This window comes from Anomaloglossus baeobatrachus, chromosome 5 (assembly GCF_048569485.1).
Source record: "Anomaloglossus baeobatrachus isolate aAnoBae1 chromosome 5, aAnoBae1.hap1, whole genome shotgun sequence".
NCBI classification, from domain to species: Eukaryota; Metazoa; Chordata; class Amphibia; order Anura; family Aromobatidae; genus Anomaloglossus; species Anomaloglossus baeobatrachus.
In genome coordinates, this window is record NC_134357.1 from 54,303,567 (window position 1) to 54,318,576 (window position 15,010).

At 45.1% G+C, this 15,010-nt stretch overlaps 1 protein-coding gene across 1 annotated transcript in view; it reads right to left on the reverse strand.

Moving 5' to 3' along the window:
- BUB3 (BUB3 mitotic checkpoint protein) overlaps positions 1-15,010 on the reverse strand; it is a 44,618-nt gene that overhangs the window by 18,591 nt on the left and 11,017 nt on the right. The gene's annotated exons all lie outside the window — the stretch shown is intronic.

Consider the following 15,010-nt stretch of genomic DNA (forward strand, 5'->3'; position numbering starts at 1 on the left):
AAGGAGGCTATGCATTACAGAGCTATGATTCCTAAACCCTTTCTCTGATTTGGATGTGAAAACTCTCATATTGCAGCTGAGTGTGCACTTTCAGCCCATATTATATATATAATTGTATTTCTGAACATGTTTTTGTAAACAGCTAAAATATCAAAACTTGTGTCACTGTCCAAATATTTCTGGACCTAACTAATATATATATATATATATATAATCACCGGTGGGTTGCTCAGCGATCCAGAGTATGAAGATCAGATATGGGACAGCAAGGCAGATAAATAGTCAAATTGGAGTAAAATGTGAGTACTAGTGCACATATAACATATGAGTAACATGTAATGTGAGGGTACCAACTCTGCCTTGAAGGTGCACTAAAAAAAAAAAAAAAAAAAAAAAGGAAATATAGATAGATATATAATATATATATATATATATATATATATATATATATATATATATATATATATATATATATATATATATATATATATATATATATATATATATATATATATATATATATATATATATATATATATATATATATATATATATATATATATATATATATATATATATATATATATATATATATATATATATATATATTCTGTCAAACATTTCAACATGGCTCATCCTTGTTGGTAGACAAGACCAGGCAAGGGGTGTCCAGCCACTTACAGTTTTTCCTTCCACCAGTAGTGAACACATGCACACTCCAAACATATGTACTCAAGGTTGGGGAAGGGGGTAAAAGCTGTCAGCTGAATGGGAGTTTGGCCATCAAGTCATGGCTTGGCTAAAGGCCGCTTTACACACTGCGATATCGGTCCCGATATCGCTAGCGTGGGTACCCGCCCCCATCTGTTGTGCGTCACGGGCAAATCGCTGCCCGTGCCGCACAACATCGCCCAGACCCGTCACACATACTTACCTGCCCGGCGACGTCACTGTGACCGGCGAACCGCCTCCTTTCTAAGGGGGCGGTCCGTGCGGCATCACTGAGCGGCCGCCCAATAGAAGCGGAGTGGCGGAGATGAGCGGGACATAACATCCCGCCCACCTCCTTCCTTCCGCATAGGGGCCGGGAGGCAGGTAAGGAGAGCTTCCTCGTTCCTGTGGTGTCACACGCAGCGATGTGTGCTGCCGCAGGAATGAGGAACAACCTTGTTACTGCTGCAGTAACGATTTTTGAGAATGGACCCCCATGTCATCGATGAGCGATTTTGCACGTTTTTGCAACGATGCAAAATCGCTCATCGGTGTCACACGCAACAACATCGCTAATGCGGCCGGATGTGCGTCACAAATTCCGTGACCCCAACGACTCAGCATTAGCGATATCGTAGCGTGTAAAGCCCCCTTAAATGATTTCGGACAATCGCTGTACAATTCAACCATAGACTGCACTCTTCCAAAAAAAACAAAAAAAAAAAAAAAAAACAACACACAATGGTGATTGAATAATCACAGTAACAATCATTCTGACCCTATAAAGTTTTGGAAGCACACCCCTTATCTATGTTTGTTCATAAAGTATCTACTAGTGTAGATTTTCACCGGAATGTTTTTTCTTGCAGACTTAAAAGGGAATCAATCACCGGGATTTTTGTAAATAACCTAAAGCCAGTGCTATACTGGCACTATCAGGCTGATTCTATACATACCTTTAGTTGTGAGATCAGATTCATAGGCTTTGAAACACAAGCAAGACCTGGGCTGTCATACCCATGTGGCCAGAAGGGGCGGGGCCTCGGCAAACATAGCTGATACCAGGAAGCAACATTATTTCTCTGTTGGATGAGGCCCCGCCCCGTCTGGTCACATGGGTATAATATCAGCACAGGTCCTTCTAGTCAGTTAGTAAAACGAATCCATAATAAAATTAGCATAAATAAGATTAATAGGCAGGGGGTGGGAATCACTATGAAACCCCAGCTATCAGCTGATCGGCAGCTGCTGTCATTCAAAAAGCTGCTCATTTTGCAAACTTAACTTGCTTGTGTTTCAAAACCTATACATCCGAGCTGACCACTACAGGTATGTATAGAATCAGCATGATAGCGACAGTATAGCACTGGATTTAGCTTATATAGGAAAATCCTGGGGACTGTATTAGTGCACTTTAATGGAGATGCCAAGGTCTGTACAAGACCTGTATACCCAGGACTGGAGAAGAGCGGACCTGAACAGGAAAGTTCAGTGTTCATACCAAACATGGACTTTACAAAAAAAAAAAACTGTTTAAGTTAGGGTGTTTTTCATATGCTAACCACTCGATTGATCATCACTGTGCTCAGGTACACTCAGTGCGAGCCGCCTGTAGTGTTTGAACGGCTCACACGGGGGGCAACAGCAGCATGATCTGATGTAGTGTGCACCCCATATAAAAAAAAAAAAAAAAAAGCCCTACACCAAAAGTGATCCGTCTATGGCTGACTGTATGTGGGCAGGGAGCTGAACTGCCAATTAGTGACGTCCAATGAAGTTCAAGTCCGGGCCCAGAACAGAACTTTATAGAAAGTCTGGCTAAAGCCACAGAACCGAACTTCCACGGGTCCACTCAACTGTACCAAGGACATACGAACATTTGTTTTACGCCCAAGTCGAATACAGCTGATGACAAAGTTGTGTACTGCTCTGCAGTCCATAGTAAGACAGAAAACCTTCACATATAACATTCCTTTTCGAATGGGGAAAGAGGCCTAAGGCTATGGTCACACCTACCCATGAATAAGTGACCATAATTCTTTGCGAAACGTACGTCGGGTCCTCCAGCCGGAGCTCCTCTTCCATCGGCAAGCTGTGTGTACTGATGCCTTAGGTAATAATCCTGCTGCCTCCAACCCCTTCCCGTTATTCAATGCCAGTGTGCTCTTAAACCCGGGGACCTTTCTGATACCGGTTATGCCAGGATCAGAAAATTGATCAGTATATTTAATCTGTATATTAATAATTGTCGTGTCATGTTCAAATTACACTTTATTATGTACAGTCATCTTTTCTTAAAGAATATATACTATAATAAAATTGTATTTTAACTTTTGCACCTTTAAAACCCCATTGTTCCTCCTTTTTCTTATCTTATCTATTGGAGTAGGTATGGGTCCAACACCTTTATACACCATTGTGGTTGGCCCTACACTTTGATGTAAAAATGTGCCGCAGGTTTCTTTGCTTAGCATTAATCCGTTCACAAAGGGCATCTTTTATTACAAATTTGGTGCATTTTTGAGGTCACAAAGATGCACCTAAATGCATGCATTTCCTTCTCCCAGCAAAGGCTATAGGATTTCTATGTTGCTGTCCACACAGTCCATTTTTTTTTTGAAGATGCAGCATGTCAACTCTTTTTTTTGCATTTCACCAGCGTTTTGATCCCTTCCAGTCAATAGACTTTACTTAAAAAAAAAAAAAAATGCATAGGGCAAAACGAGTCAAAAACGTGTACTTTTTTTTGGGGGGGGGGGGGGGGGGTGGGTTTGGGGCAAAAAACGCTGCATCTTTGTGTTTACAAAAAGATGCAGTGTGTAAACATATCCTTACGCCGGCTTTATAGATCTGCAATTCATGGTTTGTTCGCGGATTGCAGTTTCTGGACCGACCGCAGATCTCCTGGCCCCGGACTCTATAGTGTCAGAGGGACATCACCCCATTTAGTCAGTGGATCTGTGGCCGGTCCAAACATGTGTGAAGATGACCCAAGGCAGAAAATCCTAATTTCACCCAAACCCACGTTTTCTATACAGAGGAGACTGTGGTTCTGATTCTCTGCCGCCCATAGCCCATAATATGGTTTGATCTCCAGATCACTTCTCTGAAAGATGCAAGTAATCATTGTGATTCCTCCTAACGAGGCCTGTTCTGGTCAGGGCTGTGGAGTCGGAGTCGGAGTCGTGGAGTCGGAGTCGGAGTCGGAGCTCATTTTGGTGGAGTCGGAGTCGGAGTCGGTATAAAATGCACCGACTCCGACTCCTAAAATATATAATAAATTGGGGACAGGAGTGCAATGCAGAATGTGCTGAATATTTTACTAAATAACAACATTTAGTATAATGCTTATATTTAAGTGAAAAATTTATTGTAGTACAATGTGAACATCAGACATTTAATTGTTTTTATGATACAATAATCAAGATATTTGGATAGAACATAAAATATTTATTGGAATACAACTTTAGAACACAAAAAAACTAATAAATTGTAAATATGTAATATATATAATATATATATATATACAGTGTATATACACACACAAGATATATATGTAATCTACTGTATATTACATAGTGTATTACATATTTACAATTTATTACAGTTTTCTGTGTTCTAAAGTTGTATTCCAATAAATATATTTTATGTTCTATCCAAATATCTTGATTATTGTATCATAAAAATTATTAAATGTCTGATGTTCACATACACATATTCATGTACTACAATAAATTTTTCACCTAACTATAAGCAATATATGTAGGAGCCGGAGTCGGAGTCGGAGTCGGAGCCGGAGTCGGAGTCGGTGCAAGAGAATTTGAGGAGTCGGAGTCGAAGGTTTGGCTTACCGACTCCACAGCCCTGGTTCTGGTGGCAACTATATTAATAAATGGGCCAGGAATGTCTTCTCTGTAACGAGATCTGTCACTAATTACTAAGTATTTTAACCTCCTAAATTACCAGAAACTAAGATTGGCTTAAACAAGACATATGTCTTTAATAAGCAGAGGCCTCTATGAAGCCCATAATAAAATAAGAAGGCCTCACTAACGCAACTCATTTCCTCTCGGATCAATAAAGTAATTATATACTACAGACGCTTAAATAAAAATATGCCAGTGGCTTCAAGCAAATTTAATTTCACAGATTCTCCTCTAGCAAACAGCCTGCATAAACAGGAGCATCTCAATTAACCCTGCGCCTGGTCCAGAGATCTGCTGGTAATTGCCCCGTGCAGCAGCACAGCCTCATTATATCAAAGGGTATAGCCATAAATACACAGGTGCACACAAGATGCCTCCATCTACTCCCATCATTCACTGAAGACGAGAGAATGATCACCCCGATAATCCAAGACCCCCCTCTACTACCAAACCGTATAATCCACCCGCAAACAGGAGAATGAATGTGCGCCGACCACCATTTATACCGCATTCTGCGGATAGCACGTCGTCCCATACAGACCGCCTGCACCATGTAGGAAGAGGACAGCAAGGCTCCCTCCACGACTATGATGGCTCTGGAGAGTTTGGAAATGGCACTTCACATTCAGATGTTGAGTGTTAGAGAAAAACAACAAGAACACAACCAAAACAAGATAAAAGAGAAAGCGGCCGGCAGCAGATAGTGCCGGGGTACTTCTGTAGAGGAGAGGGAGGAGGAGAGGGACCCACAAAAGCACATGAGCACCAGCATACAGAATGCAAGAAATTGATATGTTTTCTATTTCTTTTGCCTGTAGAGCATTTAAAGGGGTCATGTGATCAGCGGCCGCTGACTGGCTGCAGCGGTCATGTGACACATTGCTTGCATCAGGAGACCAATAGGGAATACAGGGCTGAGATGAGGAGCGGCGCTGGTCCGGGAGGTAAGTATTCTTATTGGGCCACTAGTGGAAAACACCTTTAATAGTAGAGACGCTGTTGCAAGTAGCATACAGCGCAGTAACAGTTACTTTTGGGGAACCATGCTCAAGCACTATTACTATGCGCGACAGTTTTTGTAATGCCTACATTATTGTCAGTCACCATGCACTTTCCAAAATTAAATTTGGGTGGAGGGCATAATGTGGCTGACTTTCAAAGCAACACTCCAGTGTTTTGGGTTTTTTTTTTTGTTTTTTAACCCCTTCAGCCCCCGGGCACTTTCCGTTTTTGCGTTTTTGTTTTTTGCTCCCCTTCTTCTGAGAGGCGTAACATTTTTATTTTTCCATCAATCTTGCCATATGAGGGCTTGTTTTTTGCGGGACGAGTTGTACTTTTAAATGAAACCATAAGTTTTACCATATAGTGTACTGGAAAACGGCAAAAAAATTCCAAGTGCGGAAAAATTGCAAAAAAAGTGTGATCGTACAATAGTTTTTGGGATATTTTATTCACTGTGTTCACTATATGGTAAAACTGAGGTATCTATGTGATGCCTCAGGTCGGTGCGAGTTTGTAGACACCAAACATGTATAGGTTTACTTGTATCTAAGGGGTTAAAAAAAATTCACAAGTTTGTCCAATAAAAGTGGCGCACGTTTTGCGCCATTTTCCGAAACACGTAGCGTTCTTATTTTTAAGGATCTATGGCTCAGTGATGGCTTATTTTTTGCGTCTCGAGCTGACGTTTATAATGGTACAATTTTTGCGCAGATGCTACGTTTTGATCGCCTGTTATTGCATTTTGCGTAAAACTTGCGGCGACCAAAAAACGTAATTTTGGCGTTTGGAATTTTTTTGCGACTACGCCGTTTACCAATCAGATTAATTGATTTTATATTTTGATAGATCGGGCATTTCTGAACGCGGCGATACCAAATATGTGTATATTTATTTATTTTTTAACCCTTTAATTTTCAGTGGGGGGAAAGGGGGGTGATTTGAACTTTTAGGTTTTTTGTTTTTTTTTTTATTTTTTAAAACTTTTTTTTTTACTTTTTTTTTATTTTACTAGTCCCCCTAGGGGGCTATAGCGATCAGCAATCCGATTGCTGATCGCTATCTGCTCATCACAGCTATACCGCTGTAATCAGCAGATTCAGTCACTTTGGTTTTCCCTCTGCTCTCGGCCGAGGGAAAATGAAAGTGAAACATCGTAGCAGCAGGCGTCATCACATGACCCTGTGCTACGATGGCAACCACCGATAGTCACGTGATAACACACGTGACTTCCGGTGGGGGCGGCGGTGAGTAACAAACATGGCCGCACGCATTTAAATCTTGCTGCCAGACTTTGGCAGCAAGATTTAAGGGGTTAATGGCCGCGGGTGGAAGCGATTCCACCCGCGGCTAGTAGGCACACGTCAGCTGTTGAAAACAGCTGATATGTGTGCCGATCCACGCCGCCTGCCCGCGGCAGGGGGCGGGGCTTAACGGGACACGATCCTGGACGGATAGATCCGTCCAAGGTCGTGAAGGGGTTAAGAGGTGGAGTGACGCACTTTTAACCAAAAGGTCCCTGCCCCCGGTCTTCTACACACCCTCTAGCGTCTTCACCCTTTCATCTAAGCCACTATGGTCCCGCAGAGCCATCTTTTGACAGGCACTTGTGACTGGCCGGAAGCTCCCACTGCAAGTCTATGAGGCCAGAACGAGGCTTTCATAGACTTGCGTTGTGTGGTGACCAAATAATGGTTGTGGCTAAATCAAAGTGGCTTGAAGGACCATGCTGATGTCATACCCATGTGATCAGAAGGGGAGAACTTCAGCCAATAATGTTGCTTCCTGGTCTCAGCTATTTTGGCTAAGGGCCCGCCCCTTTTGGTCACATGGGTAAGACATCAGCAAAGTCCTTCTCATCACTTTGATTTAGCCACAACCATTAGTAAAACAGTTGTGGCTAAATCCCAGTGGGTAGAAGGACCTGTGGGCGTGACAGGCTTGGTTAGTAGGCGTGGCCGGCTTCATTGGTGGGCTTGGTGGTTTCCTCCAGTCCACTGTACTGAAACAAGGGGGAACTTTACCCCTCTCTCCCAGTTTGGGGTTCTTACCCCCAGACCCCCACTTATATTATAATCAACTCTAAGACAGAGGCGCCCAAGCACAGAGGCCCCAGGCCCAAGCACAGAGGCCCCAGGCCCAAGCACAGAGGCCCCAGGCCCAAGCACAGAGGCCCCAGGCCCAAGCACAGAGGCCCCAGGCCCAAGCACAGAGGCCCCAGGCCCAAGCACAGAGGCCCAAGCACAGAGGCCCCAGGCCCAAGCACAGAGGCCCCAGGCCCAAGCACAGAGGCCCCAGGCCCAAGCACAGAGGCCCCAGGCCCAAGCACAGAGGCCCCAGGCCCAAGCACAGAGGCCCCAGGCCCAAGCACAGGAAAGAGGAAACTGTCTCATTGATTAACACTGGTGCTAGTGCGACCCGATGTTTTATCGGATTGCGCTCACACATGAAAATCGCAAGTGGAAAAGAGCCCTTATAATCACACATCGCTCTGCAGTGAGAACAAAGAGCGGCCATCACAGTGGTAACACCCCTTTTATTTAAAATAAGTTCTGGAGGCGGAGTTATCTTCCAGGCAGCATCTGCTCCATAGCCTGGAAGAGCTAATTTACATGAAGTGATAAAAGATAAAATATTTCAACAAGGCATCTGATATGAGGAAGACAGGTATGACTTTTTTCGGTATTCTATAACCTGTATAACTATATTAACCCCTTCAGCCCCCAGGTACTTTCAGTTTTGGCGTTTTTGTTTTTTTGCTCCTTTTCTTCCAAGAGCCGTAACCTTTTTATTTTTCTGTCGATCTTGCCATATGAGGGCTTGTTTTTTGCGGGATGAGTTGTACTTTTAAATGAAACCATAGGTTTTACCATATATTGTACTGGAAAACAGCAAAAAAATTCCAAGTTTGGAAAAACTGCAAAAAAAAAAAGTGATCGCACAATAGTTTTTGGGATGTTTTATTCACAGTGTTCACTATATGGTAAAACTGAGGTATCTATGTGATGCCTCAGGTCGGTGCGAGTTTGTAGACACCAAACATGTATAGGTTTACTTGTATCTCAGGGGTTAAAAAAAATTCACAAGTTTGTCCAATAAAAGTGGCGCACGTTTTGCGCCTTTTTCCGAAACACGTAGCATTCTCATTTTTCGGGATCTATGGCTCAGTGACGGCTTATTTTTTGCGTCTCGAGCTGACATTTTTAATGGTACCATTTTTGTGCAGATGCTACGTTTTGATCACCTATTATTGCATTTTGCGTAAAACATGCGGCGACCAAATAACGTAATTTTGGAGTTTGGAATTTTTTTGCCACTACGCCGTTTACCAATCAGATTAATTGATTTTATATTTTGATAGATCGGGCATTTCTGAACGCGGCGATACCAAATGTGTACATTTATTTTTTGACCCTTTAATTTTCAATGGGGTGAAGTGGGGGTGATTTGAACTTTATGGGGGGAGGGGGGTTTATTATTTTTTAAAACTTTTTTTTTTTACTTTTTTTTATTTTACTAGTCCCCCTAGGGGGCTATAGCGATCAGCAATCCGATCGCTCTTATCTATCTGCTGATCACAGCTATACAGCTGTAAACAGCAGATACAGTCACTCCCTGTTTCCCTCTGCTCCGGGCCGAGGGAAAACGAAAGTGAAACATCATAGCTGCAGGCGTCATCACATGACCCTGTGCTACGATGGCAACCACCGAAAGTCACGTGATCACTCACGTGATTTCTGGTGGGGGCGGCGGTAAGTAAAAATCATGCCCGCGCGCATATAGATCTCGCTGCCAGACTTTGGCAGTGAGATTTAAGGTGTTAAATGTTGCGAGTGGAAGCGATTCCACTCACAACATGCAGGCACACGTCAGCTGTTGAAAACAGCTGATGTGTGCCGACCGCCGCTGCCTGCCCGTGGCAGGGGGCGGGGCTTAACCTGACACGCTCCATGACGGATAGATCCGTCCAAGGTCGTGAAGGGGTTAAAAGGAATCTGTCACCAAGATTTTTCTCCCTCATCTGAGAACAGCAATAATGTAGAGACAGAGACCCCGATTCCAGTGATGTGTCACTTACTGAGCTGTTTGCTGTCATTTTGATAAAATCAAGGTTTTCTCTGCTGCAGATCTAGCAGTTATACAGTGCTCATGAATATGCTGGACTACCTGCAGCACACCAAGTAGTCTTGTAATGATAATCTACTGCTGATTAAACAGTGATTTTATTAAAATTAGAATAAGCAGCACAGTAAGTGACATCGCTGGAATCAGGATCTCTGCCCCTGTTATACAGCTCTCAGATTAGGTGGCAAAAACCTGGTGACAGATTCACTTTATATAAAATTTCCTTTTTCCTTCGACCACCCCTTTAAATGGAACCTGTCAGGTAATTTATGTGTTCCAACCTAGTAGCAGTGTAATGTGTGGACTAGTTACCCCTTCCTACCCATCCCTTTGTTGTAATCGTGTGTAATGTGCATGTATAACAATATGTTTTATTACTTATGAGTACCCTATGTAAATGAGAAGGGGCTCTAGCCCCATGGGCGTCGCATTGCCCTGTGGGCGTTTGCATGTTTTCCGTGGTATCACGCCCCTGTGGGCTTGATACCATGTATTTACTTGAGCGACGTCACCGTCAGCTCCTGGAGATCCCGCGCATGCGCACTTTCCATTTTCGCATCATTGTTATCCGCGTGCTTGCTTCTCATCTTCAGACGCACTCTCCGCATGCTCAGAAGAATCCTCCGATTCCAACCATGCGCAGAGCAAGTCTTAAGTTGAGAAGCAAGCATCCAGATAACGGCTGCGGGAATGGTAAGTGCACATGCGCAGGATCTCTAGGAGCGACGGGACGTTGCTCAAGTAAATACTTGATATCATGCTACCACGGAAAACACGCAAACTCCCACAGGGCAATGCAACGCCCATGGGGCTACAGCCCCTGTTCATTTACATAGGGTACACATGTAATAAAACATTTTTATACATGCACATTACACACTATTACAACCCAGGGATGGGTAGCGCGCACACATTACACTGCTACTAGGTTTGAACACAGAAATTACAAGACAGGTTCCCTTTAAGCCTCAATTGTATACATGCACATGCAAGTACTTTTTTTTTTTTTGTTAGGGGGGGGGGTATTGCTGATAGCCATAGCCTTAAAGGAAGCCTATGTGCCCATGGGCGCTCATACCTGCGGATGTATCCGCAGGTACGGCCGCATGTTTTCCGCAGCTGCCCGCCAGCATCCGCAGCTATTTTTAGCTGCGGGAAACATGCAGACTTTCACGCGATTTACCTGCGGACGTCCCGGCCTCTATCTCCATAGCTGAGGGCCGGGATCTCCGCAAGTAAATCCGCATGAATAATTGACATGCAGTTAGGTGCGGCTGAGGGAACTCCGCAGGAGATTCTGCAACCGCACTTTCCGCTGTGTGGACACAGACACTCCCCATGTCCCATAGGGTAACATGGGGAGTGCCTGTACATGCTAGAACCTGCGGATTTATCTGGAAAATCCAGAAAAATCCGCAGGTTTTCCGCGGCAAACTCCGCAGCAAAAAGCTCCCGTGGGCACATGGCCTATGTGCGTACTAACTAAAAAAAATATAAAAAAAACACAACGACGTGGGCTCCTCCCCCCCCCCCCCCCCCCCCCATCTTTTTAGCCAGCTACGGTAGACCACAGCTGGCAGCTTCACCTTGGCTGGTAATCCAAAACAGAGGGCACCCCACGCTGTTATTTTAAATTAAATAATTTGAAACAAAAAACGTGGGGTCCCCCCCAAATTGGATCACCAGCTAAGGTAAAGCAGACAGCTGTGGTCTGGTATTCTCAGACTAGGGAGGTCCACAGTTATTGGACACTCCCCAGCCTAAAAACAACAGGCCACAGACGCCCCAGAAGTGGCACATCCATTGGTGCTTCGCCCCAACTCATCCCATTGCCCTGGTGCAGTGGCAAATGGGGTAATATTACACACCTGGCATCAACCTCATATGTCACCTGGCATCAAGCCCTGGGGTTAGTGATGTGATGCATCTATCAGATACCCAACATCACCAACCCAGTTAGTAATAAAAAAAGAAGAAAAAAAAACAAAAAAAAAAATTTGAAAAAACACTCCCTAAAACATTCCCTCTTTCACCAATTTATTTAAAAGAACAATCAAATGCGGGTCCGGAGTAATCCAATAAGGGGGTCCCACGACGATCAATACCATAGTCACTGTCCCAGTGGCTGGGAGAGCAATGCAGTGAACTAAGCTAACATCAATAGGTCAGCCCAGGTCACTGCAGGGGATGACGAGTGCTGCTGTCAGGAGGTTAGATGAGATCATTACCTGCTGTGACGATCTCCTGCACTCCTGACGTTAACACGGTCACTGACTTCTATGCCCGCTGCATTCTCAGCGAAGAATCGCGGGATCCCGTGACGTCACCGCTAGTGAGTCTGGGAAGCCCGCGAGACGTGATGTGAGAACGCAGCGGTCATAGAAGGCAGTGACAGCGCTGACGTCAGGACTGCAGGAGATCGTCACAGCAGGTAATTATCTCATCTAACCTCCTGACAGCAGCGCTCCTCATCCCGCAGCTCCTCGTACTGCAGTATGAGAGGCTGCTGATAGTGCAGTGCGGACAGACAGTGACACACTGCAGTGCGGGCAGCCGCGGGGCTGGCAGGGAGCAGGACACAGACTGTACGGGCACCCGACGGAGGTCACACGGAAGTGCTTCCGTGTGGCTTCCGGGGATTTTGCAGGCCCATTGACTTGTATTGAGTCACGGTCCGTTATTACGGAACAGAATAGGACATGTTCCATAATAACGGAGCGGACATACGGCATCCGATGTGCTTTTTTGTAAGATCGGAGTGCTACCATGTACCATCCGATCCAACACAAAAGACATTCTTGTCTGTGGGTCCGCAAAAAAGCACGAACTGACCAGTACAGACGGAACGGTCATTTAATGAGCCCATAATGACATCACTTCCCTGCAAAACACAGGGCAGTGATGAACATTATGTCGCGAAAAACGTGAAATAACGGGAATATCGCAGGAAAACGCACTGAAACGCACAGAATTTGCTACCTGCGTTATTCCCTGCGTGATTTCATGATTACATTACAGTCAATGGAGTGAATAACGCAGGTACCTGCAGAAAAGAAGTGACTGCTCATTATTTTTCTCAAGAAAATCTACTGAAAGAATGTTCTTGAGAAAAAAAACGCAGCGTGCGCACAGCTATTTTTTTTTCTATAGATTTTGCTGGGGAATCTCTGCAGAACGGTTACAACTATTTTCTCAAATTTCTGCAGCAAAAATGGAAAAAAAAATCGCGGGTAAAAAACGCAGTGTGTGAGCATAGCCTTAAGTAAGCATTTTATGCAGAAAAGTTAAGATCTCCTAAAATGCTACTTGTAATATCAGGATTTTTGCACCATTCTAATTTCTAATAACACCATCCCCATCAGGTTTTACCAAGATCTGATCAGAAGTGCCATTTATATGCTGAAATCTAGTGACATGCACAGGATAAAGGCCCCTTTACACACTGCAACATCGCTAGTGATATCGCTGTAACGTCACCGGTTTTGTGACATAATAGCGACCTCCGCAGCGACATTGCAATGTGTGACACTAATCAGCGACCTGGCCCCCGCTTGTGAGGTCGCTGATCACTACACATCTCAGGAACATTTTTTGGTCCTTTGTTTCCCGCTGCGCAGCATGCATCGGTGTGTTTGACACCGTTACAACGACTTCGTTAGCGACTTCCCTTTCAAATAGCTGCTGTGTGACACGTCCCCAATGACCAGCGAGGTCGTTCTGCAGGACCGTATCGCTGCTGCGTCGTTGGCCAGATCTGCCTGTTTGACAGCTCACCAGCGACTTTCCAGCGATCTCGGCTTATCTCCAGCGCCATGTTTTTGAAGCCCGCATACAGTGTTTGGTGTCTGAGAGGGCGGTGCATGCGCCCTCGCTTCTTCATATCTCGTTGTGACAGCGGGAGCGCGAGCTGTCACAACCGGGAGTGGAGAACAGCTGATCTTACCCCGATTAGCTGCAGCAGACGTCTGCTACGATATCCAATTAGCAAACTTGTCCCAACTAACATCAAGGAGCATCACTCCACTTCAGGTCCAGTCACACTAAGCAACTTACCAGCGATCCCAACAACGATAGGGATCGCTGGTAAGTTGCTAGGAGGTTGCTGGTGAGATGTCACACTGCGACGCTCCAGCGATCCCACCAGCAACCTGACCTGGCAGGGATCGCTGGAGCGTGACTACACAAGTTGCTGGTGAGCTCACCAGCAACCAGTGACCAGCCCCCAGCGCCGCGTGGAAGATGCTGCGCTTGGTAACTAAGGTAAATATCGGGTAACCAACCCGATATTTACCTTGGTTACCACCGCACGTGCAGAGAGCAGGGAGCAGCGCACACTGAGCGCTGGCTCCCTGCTCTCCTAGTTACAGCACACGTCGGGTTAATTACCCGATGTGTGCTGCAGCTAAATGTGCACAGAGCAGGGAGCAGCGCACACCGCTTAGCGCTGGCTCCTTGCTCTCCTAGTTACAGCACACATCGGGTTAATTAACCCGATGTGTGCTGCAGCTACATGTGCACAGAGCAGGAGCCGGCACTGACAGTGAGAGCGGCGGAGGCTGGTAACAAAGGTAAATATCGGGTAACCAAGGACAGGGCTTCTTGGTTACCCGATGTTTACATTGGTTACCAGCCTCCGCAGAAGCCGGCTCCTGCTGCCTGCACATTTAGTTGTTGCTGTCTCGCTGTCACACACAGCGATCTGTGCTTCACAGCGGGACAGCAACAACTAAAAAATGGCCCAGGACATTCAGCAACGACCAACGACCTCACAGCAGGGGCCAGGTTGTTGCTGGATGTCACACACAACAACATCGCTAGCAACGTCACAAAGAAGGGAATTTTGTTTACTTACCGTAAATTCCTTTTCTTCTAGCTCCAATTGGGAGACCCAGACAATTGGGTGTATAGCTATTGCCTCCGGAGGCCACACAAAGTATTACACTCAAAAGTGTAAGGCCCCTCCCCTTCTGGCTATACACCCCCAGTGGGATCACTGGCTCATCAGTTTTAGTGCCAAAGCAAGAAGGAGGAAAGCCAATAACAGGTTTAAGGACCAATTCAATCCGAGGAACATCGGAGAACTGAAACCATTCCACATTAACAACATGTGTACCCGAAAAAACCCCCGAGAAAACAGGGCGGGTGCTGGGTCTCCCAATTGGAGCTAGAAGAAAAGGAATTTACGGTAAGTAAACAAAATTCCCTTCTTCTTTGTCGCTCCATTGGGAGACCCAGACAATTGGGATGTC